Source organism: Convolutriloba macropyga, chromosome 7 (genome assembly GCF_964194025.1).
Source record: "Convolutriloba macropyga chromosome 7, txConMacr16.3, whole genome shotgun sequence".
Lineage (NCBI taxonomy): Eukaryota > Metazoa > Xenacoelomorpha > Acoela > Convolutidae > Convolutriloba > Convolutriloba macropyga.
The window spans coordinates 13077889-13087676 of record NC_134474.1 but is presented as its reverse complement, the minus strand read 5'-3'; the positions used below and the strand labels follow the sequence as shown (position 1 = coordinate 13087676).

Sequence of the window (9788 nt, the reverse complement as noted above, 5' to 3'; positions counted from 1 at the left end):
ATGCTACAAAATTTTGCTGAATTTTTTTAAGAAATGTATTGACAAGCGTTGAAAATAATTTCCACACGTTCTTTCACTTAAAAAACGCATATTTTGCTAAATATTCCGCCTGCACCTGCTGCAGCTATTGACCCAGTAATGATAAGTATCGAGTCTTCGCCCGGGGTCAGAAGGTTCTGAACCTCAGATAGGAGAAAAGTATTGAACCTAATTTTGTACCTCTCAGTATCACTAAAAATCTATAAAAATCTATTTTTGATGTAATCACATTTTGTGTACAATATTATCCGGTAACATACAACTAATGAATTTAAACAGCTATTTGCAAACTTTTCCAATTTTCATAACTTCAAATAAAAAAGCGCTCTGAGTTCAAACTATAGAGCAGCAAAAGGTCTTCTCGATAAACGGGTTCTCTGACGTCTCGATTCCATTCAAGAGAGGGTCGTCCGGACTGTTCAAAGTACAGAACTTGACCAGACTTGCGATTGTGCCTGATGCCGGTTGTCGCTGGAATGAAGCCTCAATCTTCAACTGCTCAATTTGTGCCATTAGTTTCAGCTTTGCTCCGGAGAGTTTTGAGGGCGTGAGACCATTTTGGGGTTGAGGGGTGGAGGGTTGATGACTCATTGTAAGTAGGGATTTCGAGCAAGTAAATCCAAATATCGTATCGACTGAAACATTTGTTTATATTGGACAGACTCCAGTTTGATATTTATGGTGAAGTTTTCCATAACTTGACCTAAAAATACGGGAAATCTGATTTGGGGCGTTGATTCATTAGGAGGGTATAAAAAGAGTAGATTTCAGAAATAACACCGAGGGAACCCGGCGTTATGTAAGATCAGCACTGAAACATAGCAAAGATCATATTTTAATTCATACTGATACCGTCCATACTTGATTCCTTAGTAAGGTCCTGCATGAAAACGAAGAATTCTAATATTTTAGTCTAATAAAGGACAACTTCGAGCGCACTTTAGATTGATCAGAGGTAAATTCGAGCGCACTTTAGACTGGTCAGAGGTGGGTTTGAACGCACTCTAATCTAATCAGGCCTCTGATCAGACCATCCCAGACAAAAGTGACCTCTGATCAGACCGACCCAGACTGAATTGTCCTCTCGTTAGACTATCGTGCGCTCGAAGCTCGAATGAACTTAAAGTGCGCTGAAAAACCTCTTCTGATCAGACTAGTGTGCGCTCAAAGGACTAGTGTCCGATCAGACCTTTGAGCGCCCACTAGTCTGATCAGAAGAGGTTTTTCAGCGCACTTTAAGTGCATACGAGTTTCGAGCGCACGATAGTCTAACGAGAGGACAATTCAGTCTGGGTCGGTCTGATCAGAGGTCACTTTTGTCTGGGACGGTCTGATCAGAGGCCTATTTCGGACTGGGAAACCGTATATGATCTTTGTGCGATCAACAAATCATAGATGATTTTGTATGAAATCAAAGAAAGATGCATGATGAGTTAAGCGGGAACAACTTTACCACATCATTGCGTGGCCAATGTCCGAAAAGGCAAATTTCAATAAACTCTGAGTTTTGTCGAAGCAAGTGACATAATACGCCCGAATTTTAAATTTTGCTGCATTATTTTCCACGATAGAATATAGTTCCTCAAAGCGTAGAAATATGTTTGAATCTATTCAGACGTCAATGTTCCATCTTTTTTATGGTTGCCATAGATTTCCACCCCCATTTTCAGAATAGGAACTTTTACTCTTTCTCAAATTCGTTTTAGAGGTCCGCTTTTTGCATTATATTTCAACATTTGTTGTAGTGCCCAATAATTTAGTTATATGTGGTGCCTATTTTTACCTCTATCTTGGTCATAGCCAAAAATTCTAGCACGTTTTTTACGCATTTTTTCAGAAAAATCTGAGAATTTTATTTATCTTGTCATACACTTTAGCCACAGTAAAAATAATAAAAATGAAAGGAGTTTCCCTCGATTTGTTTTCAAATTGAGATTTGACACAGTTCCCGTACTTTTCGTAAGTTTTTTAGAACACTAAATTTACTGCAACGATAAAACTTTTTCAACGATATTTCACACATGCAAATATGATGCGTGTCTGTTTTTTCAAAAGCAGATTTGTGAACAGTGTGTGACACGCACAAGATCATGAGAACTTTATTGTTGTCATATTTGCTAATAATTAGTTTCATGGGGGTTGTAATGGATAGAAAGGAACTGGTCACTAAATTTAAAGTGCTAAGAGATTCATTCCTTGGGTTGGATATTCAAGCGCCTAGACTTTTTTGCATTTTTACTGCCAGGATTCAACAATTTTTTGAAAAGCGCAATTTTTATGCATAAATTTCTAGGTGTTTCTTTAAAAATATTTTAGTTTTTGTTTTTATATTCGTAAAAGTTTGACAACTTTCTATGGCATATAATCGTTCTTATTCTTTATAAATTTGGCCTCTATTTGATTTTATTTGGACGCGGTTTGGGTTCCAAAGCACTATCAAAATATGTCAATTGTCTCAAAAAAAATCGAAGTTCTTTTTTAACGGCATTGTTTCTCCAACATTGTTTTTTAAACAATTGTTGTTAAAATTTATTTAAAAATTATCGAAGAAATCTACTAATCGACGTAATTATCAAGTTCAACTAATCAGTACGACAATTTTCTTCCAAAGAGTATATTTTTTTTGTTTCTTAAAATTGAGGTTAATCAAATGACTGTTTATTGTATTCTCTCAAAAAAGAACAGTTTGTACGCAGTGCCAATTTTTTCCGGACTTGCTCAGCTACTGGCTGATAAATACGCAGATGCGAGCTTTAACATAAAAAAATTCAAGTGTAATTGAAAATAGAAAACAAAACTAAATATATTTCCTTCAAATATAATTTATTAATTTTTTTATTGTTAAATTAGTATAAAAATAATTCTGCTCTAAGCATAAACAAAACTATAAAACAAAACACTACACAAACAGCATGTACATCAAAAGAGCTGTCAAGCTCATCAAGCTTACGCCCGTATGACCTAAGGAGTCAAGTTGGGATGCAAACTCTGACTCTCTTCATTTTTTTTTGGATAAAATAGAGTTATTGAGGGGAGAAACAAACCAAAAAATTGAGAACTAAAATATGATATCCATAAGTTCTTTTCCATTTAAAATTTTTTAAGATTACTTGTGAAACTTTTTATTTTTTAACTTTTAAACTTCTTTTCACAAATGTGCGTATTTCAAATTGTTTATAAATATTAAGAGATCTAAATCTTCTTGAGTAGAAAAACATTTACAATTGCGTGATCGTGTTGGACCCGATTGCATTCTGACAATGAAACAAGCAGAAAAATCGGTTTCTGATTGAAGAAGGAAATCAGAATTTCGAATGTTATGTAATGTTACAATTTTCTGTACAATTTCTGAGACATTGAACATAATTTTTAACGAGTTTGAAACTATTTTGTAACCAGTATAGATCAAAGGCCAGTTTGACTATCAACTCACCTATTTTGATCGCCAAAAATTGGGCCGATAATATTAAGTAACGTTGACTGAAACTGTCGGAAATGCAACAGGGGAAAATATGCTTCAAATACAAAAAATATATAAAGAAATAAATTTCCTTTACTCAATAAAACGTTGGCATGAATTTTATAAGGAAAGATACATCACATACTTTCTTTTGCGCTGTTTATAACTCAGGAACCGTATGGTACAACAAAGTCAAACATTAAACGTTGCAAAGTATTATTTTCAATGGAAACAAAAGCGTGAAATGTTTGGTTTTGTTCCACAACGCTCAAGTTACTTCCTTTTAGCTTCCTTATGCTTTGTGAAGGTGACATATGTTGTGTGAGATTGCTTCCAACAGTGTGCGAACAGATCTGTCCTCAAAATGTCACTGTTATAAACTTGGTTATAACTTGTAAACTTGACTAAGTGAAAAAGTTGTAAAAGATCGTAGTTTTTCAAGCTTCACAAAATCTAAAGCACAACAAGAATGCTCGGCAGGTAATATGAGGTTCCACATCACGTTTCGGCTCCTCTGATCCTGACCTTTTTTTGCTACACTTTCAGCGATATAGAGGACAAAAGTACACTAAAATCAATTTTACACAATTGGTAATCGGTTCTCGCGATTAAATCTAGATTCCTTTCCCAAAAGTTGTTTCAATAATGTAGTCACCTCCTCTATTTCGCTTGAACATTGCTTTAGTGTTAGGAAAATTTTTGATAATAGAAAAAATTATCCATTTTTACAGAAATAAAAATAAAAAAGGGGGAAACTAAATAGTAATGTATTTTACGAACTGTTGTTCTGTGTGCCATTTAATTTTAAAATTTTGATTGATTTCGTAGCCAAAAACAGTCTGTCCTACAATACTAATTTTTTCCTTACAGTAAAACCATTTTCCCAAAACAACACTAATGGAAAAGAGCTAAATAGAGCATCATGTTGAATCGCAACAATTCAAGGAACAGCTTCAGTCAATTTATGCGACAATATAAGACCAATTCCTAAAAAGAACCTCCAGATTGGTCAAAAATCGATATCTTTTTTAAAAATAAAATGATGCAAAAGAAAAAACAAGAAAAAATATACAAAAAAACAAAATTACAAAATTACAAAATTATAACTATTATTAATACTAATAATGATTTTTGATTACAAATTACAAAATTATAACTATTATTAATACTAATAATGATTTTTGATTACAAATTATCCATAATAGAAGTTTTAAAAAATAAAAACCAGGTTCATTTTAGGCAGAATACTTGTCAATTTTAGCCCAGTTGAAGTCAAAACTTATTTAATTTTTCTGTACACAAAATTTCAAAAAAAAACTAAATTAGAAAAACATTTCTCAGCAAATTACTCTACCGTTTTTAGACTTTTAAAAGATATCACTTGCTCAAACTTGTACCCGAAATATTCCAAGTGGCCCCACTTATTGAGCACAGAGTATTATCAGAACGTGCCATTTTCCCTCTCACAGACTCAACGAAATAGGAGCTTGATAAGAAGTTGATCTTGTTGAATTTCGCCTAATGAATAGTATAATTACGTAAAATCAAATGTTAACTGATGTTATTTTAGCTGTCCCAGCACTGCAACTCTTAGCATTGAGTTTCCAAACAATGGCCCAAGAATATATTTTTTCGTTGCTCACTTATTTTCCTACCAATTATTTGGCTTGTTTATTTTTCATCTGTGCGCCTCTAGGTACATGGCTTTCATGTGGATCCTATCAGATTTCTCCAGCAGTATGGTTGAATAGTTGAATTAAGTTCCTAGAAAACAGTTTACAATTATGAACTAAAAAAGTTTTCAAGAGGTACGTCAGACAAACTTTATAGCTCGTTTAGGCGATATCCCTTTTTGAAAAATTCATCAATTAAATTTTACTTTCCACGAAATTATGAACAAATTAGTGTATACCTCAGCCACCAGTCAACCAAAAATCAGAAATACTTACTGTCGAAAAGGTAGCTTTTGAAAGTTTGATGTACTAAAATTTTGAGGTGCTTTGAATTCGTTTCTCGCATTTCAAGATCTGAGGTAGAGGTAATTCAATTTGCAAAAATTATAAGTCTTAGTCAGCCTCAACCGCTAAGGCTCCAAGTGCTGCGCTATTAATTTTGACCTACCTTCATAAACCTTATTTGGGATTGCGTGTGTGGTATTTGCAAGTAGACAAGATCAATGAAAGAGCAAGGTGATCTGTTTGCAGCTTCTTCTAGTTTCCTTCAGAAGTTCAAAAAAGTATAACCATGTATGGAGCCAATATGGACTCGTTTCTGCTCGTTTTCCTGCATAGTTCGCGCTCTGAGATTACTGAGCATATATTCACCTTTGAATTACTTCATAGGGGAGAGCTCATTAGTTTTTCATAAGATTGACCAGAGAACAGTTCATCAGCTGCATTTTCAACTTTGTTGGAAATTGTTTTAGTGTTGCCAAATTTTTAGCTGTTTCACTTAAAACTTTTCAACTGAAAATTTGAAGTTAATTCGGATCTAATCTGTTTTGGCCCCCACCCACTGTTTATTTATACCCCTAATTAGAACTTATGTGTATTTATATAGCACGTGTTCTTTGTAAAAAATAGCACGTGCGACTTGGGGCGTTTAAGTTATATGAGCACTAAAATGGAGGAGGAGGGGGTGGGGGGGGGGGGGGGTGCAAAATAGATTCTTTGTTTTGCACCTTGACAGAAAAGATCCATATGGTACCAAACATACCATTAATTGTCTTTTACATGACATCCCGGCTTCCAAACAAGGCACGAAGGCCTCCCTACTGGTACGAGGTTCAAACCTGCGACCTATGAAATACATTCCTACGACAGCAACTTTTTGGTTTTGAAAGAGAACGATATTGTCGAATTTGGCTCGGCAAGATTCTCGACTATATGTATCATCACTCTACATACTCTTTCAAAACCAAAAAGTTACTCTCGTAGGGCTGTGTGTCATACGTCATATGGCTACTAATCTGGGTACGGATATGATGGGAAAGACAAAAGATTGGATCTTTTCCGGTTGTACCCCATACCCTAGTCCATTAGGCACCCCCCCCCCCCCCCCCCCCCCCAAGTGTTAGCACGTACTATTACATCGTAAATCGCAAGTCATTATGAAGTAAATATTGCACGTGCTAATTAGAAGTTACCTGAATTTTAAAAGTTAAGGGCAGTAGGGCAAAACTACCGGGATCTTTTCAACAATTCCCCCCCCCCCCCCCCCCACCCCCCCCCCCCTTTTGCAAAAGGGGGGGGGGGCTATTCTTGAATAGATTTTAAGCGAGCGATTCATTAACCAATCAGAGACGACTAATAACTTTCCGTGTATGCTCATACTGTGTTAAACTGGATAGAATAAAATGCGCCATGCTAGGACAATTAGCCGAAATGGAATACAAAGCGAAAAGAATTTCCGACTGGCGGGTCGGTGGGCGCGCTTCGCGCGCGTCGCGGCTTCGCCGCGATAACCGACCCGCGATTTTCGGATTACATCCTACAGCGCGTGAGAGGCATGGCCGTGAACAGCGGTCCGCAATTGCACTTAAACTGATATTCGGCTATCTAAACTGTAGGCCAACTAATATTGTGGTAAAGTATAGCACAAAAGGGGTGGCGATTCTCTACTAGGTACCAAAGGGGGGGGGGGGGGCAATAGTTGTAAAGATCCAACTACCGTACGGTTTTAGCTTGAATGGATCTTTTCCATTTGTGCCCCAAAGATCCACTTCAACTAAAATATTCTGGTATTTTAATTGAAATTTCGGGTCTTTCCCATTATAGCCCCCCCCCCCCCCCCCCCATGAAAATATAGCCCCCCATTATATTATATTTACCATGATGGGGGGGGGGGCTATAGGTTATATGACCACTAAACTGGGGGGCTAATGGGAAAGACCCGAAATTTCTCCTGTTATTTATGTGCGTTAGGTGAAATTTACCCTTTCTGCTTAGTGAGACGTCTATTTAGTTGTGAGCTCAGACTATATACTACACAATGTGATTCACACCGCAGCGTTCATTGTTCATGTTGTTTCAACAGAGAAGAATATAAACCGATCACGTCGTTGTATATATCTATATGCATTTAGCTAAATACAATATGCATTATATTATACAAAATTTTACATGCAGTTCTCAAACAAATGTGTATAACGTAGTTATGGAGCCTCAGTTTTTAGATCACTCCTTAAAAGTTCTCAAAGCAGATAGGAAACAACGTTTTGAACCTTTGGACATACTTCACCGTTATTAATTAGTATGGTAATCAAATATAAGTCAATTTTGATCATAATTGAGAATTTTATGGTACAGATAAAATCTAGCTGATATACTCAAATTTTTGATTGAAAGAATTGGTCAAATAGGCATTTGTAGGTATTCGTGCTAGCTTCGGCAGCACATATACTAAAATTGGAACGATACAGAGAAGATTAGCATGGCCCCTGCGCAAGGATGACACGCAAAATCGTGAAGCGTTCCATATTTTTCAATTCCTGATACCCAGAATTTGTATACTGACCTTTCCTCAAATAGATTGTTCACGTAATTCTACCTCGTACTTCGTTAGACTGCACGTCAATACATCACCCAGAAATTTGTCGTAGGATTTTCGGAAATGGTGAGCAGTAATTCAGTCAGCCCAAAAATTAGTATTCAGTAAGCGCCCGCCACTTACAAACACATTTCCTTCTCGGGCACGTATATTCGAACAGAATCAAAAGCACAAACTTACTCGTGATTTTCATAGAAACTCGCAAATTGTATCACATAAATTTTTTTGTCTAAATTCCACTATTTTTTTTGTGTGAAAGCAAGCTAATGAATAAAGCGAGTGTATAATCAAAATTTTGCTTAGCTTCTCTGGCCGCCGCTCTTCTGGCTGCAATTATGAAAATAAGGAAAATTATAAGGAACTGATCACGATGGAACAAGATGAATGTGAAGTAAATCTAATAAGGAACGACGGCTTAGAAGACGTTTTAAACTAATTAAGTTCAATGACAGTTTTGGATGTCTTACATTAGGCGCTGTCTCAAAACACGCGCAAAATTTCCACTTAAATTTCCGCTTGAACGAATGTTCCCTGCGTTTTCTAACGAGATTTTGAAGCGTTAGCGCGAAAGAGTTCCTGTGAACTTGATGAAAACTACCCCTACAAAATCTCTTATTGTAAACTAAGGATGTGCAACCCACGAAATTCGAACAAAAAACTTACACAAAAAACCACCTAATATGCAAATTCATCGTGGGCCACCGTTTATTCTAAAGAAATCTTTGCCAAACATTTTTCACGTGGCCTCCGAGTCTGTATTGTAACAGTTAGTCCGTGGGGTTAGGGAAGCTTTAATTTATAAGAGAAGGTAAAAATGCTGACCGTTGATTTGAAACGCCGAAAAATTTCAAACAGTTTTCAGATCTCAATATAGAAAGATAGTTTGGATCTTTTCAACAATTGCCCCCCCCCCTTTTGCAAAAGGGGGGGGGGTATTCTTGAATAGATTTTAAGCGAGCGATTTATTAACCAATCAGAGACGACTTTCCGTGTATGCTCATACTGTGTTAAACTGGATAGAATAAAATGCGCCATGCTAGGACAATTAGCCGAAATGGAATACAAAGCGAAAAGAATTTCCTACTGGCGGGTCGGTGGGCGCGCTTCGCGCGCGTCGCTGCTTCGCCGCGATAACCGACCCGCGAATTCCGGATTACATCCCACAGCGCGTGAAAGGCATGGCCGTGAACAGCGGTCCGCAATTGCACTTAAACTGAGATTCGGCTATCTAAGCTGTAGGCCAAATAATATTGTGGTAAAGTATAGCACAAAAGGGGTGGCGATTCTCTAATAGGTACCAAAGGGGGGGGGGGGAGGGCAATAGTTGAAAAAATCCGATAGTTTTCCTTCTTTTTTGGCATTGTTAGCTCAAAATAGCTAATTGACGATTATTAGGTAAATCTGATTTGGAAATTTCTCCCCCCTTCTATTATGATTATAATACAGAGTTAGCGTACCGGTCCAGATAAGTATACTGGGTTATTGTTGTAAACAACACTTCAGACCTGTAGGCGTGCCACATAGATATTCCTTCTTGTGTTATTTCGTCCAAAATTTTGAAAATGCTTTCTGATAAACCACGGCTATGAGAGTTTTATACAAATGTTCAATAAATTTGTTTGTTTCAGAAGTTTGTGAATAATAAATAAAGGAATAATTTTTCATGGTCACGATAGCAAGCATTCAATACCCGTACTGAACGCCAAGTCAATATCAGTATTGGGCAAGTCTAATTCCAAGT

At 36.7% G+C, this 9788-nt stretch overlaps 1 non-coding gene and 1 pseudogene across 1 annotated transcript; one reads left to right on the top strand and one right to left on the bottom strand.

The window, feature by feature from the left end:
- Window positions 1-232: 232 nt before the first annotated feature.
- LOC142342105 (guanine nucleotide-binding protein G(I)/G(S)/G(O) subunit gamma-2 pseudogene) lies at window positions 233-8131 on the bottom strand (annotated as a pseudogene).
- LOC142343354 (U6 spliceosomal RNA) lies at window positions 7876-7982 on the top strand. The gene has a single exon (XR_012759221.1). It is a non-coding gene; the product is annotated as a U6 spliceosomal RNA (small nuclear RNA).
- Window positions 8132-9788: the final 1657 nt, after the last annotated feature.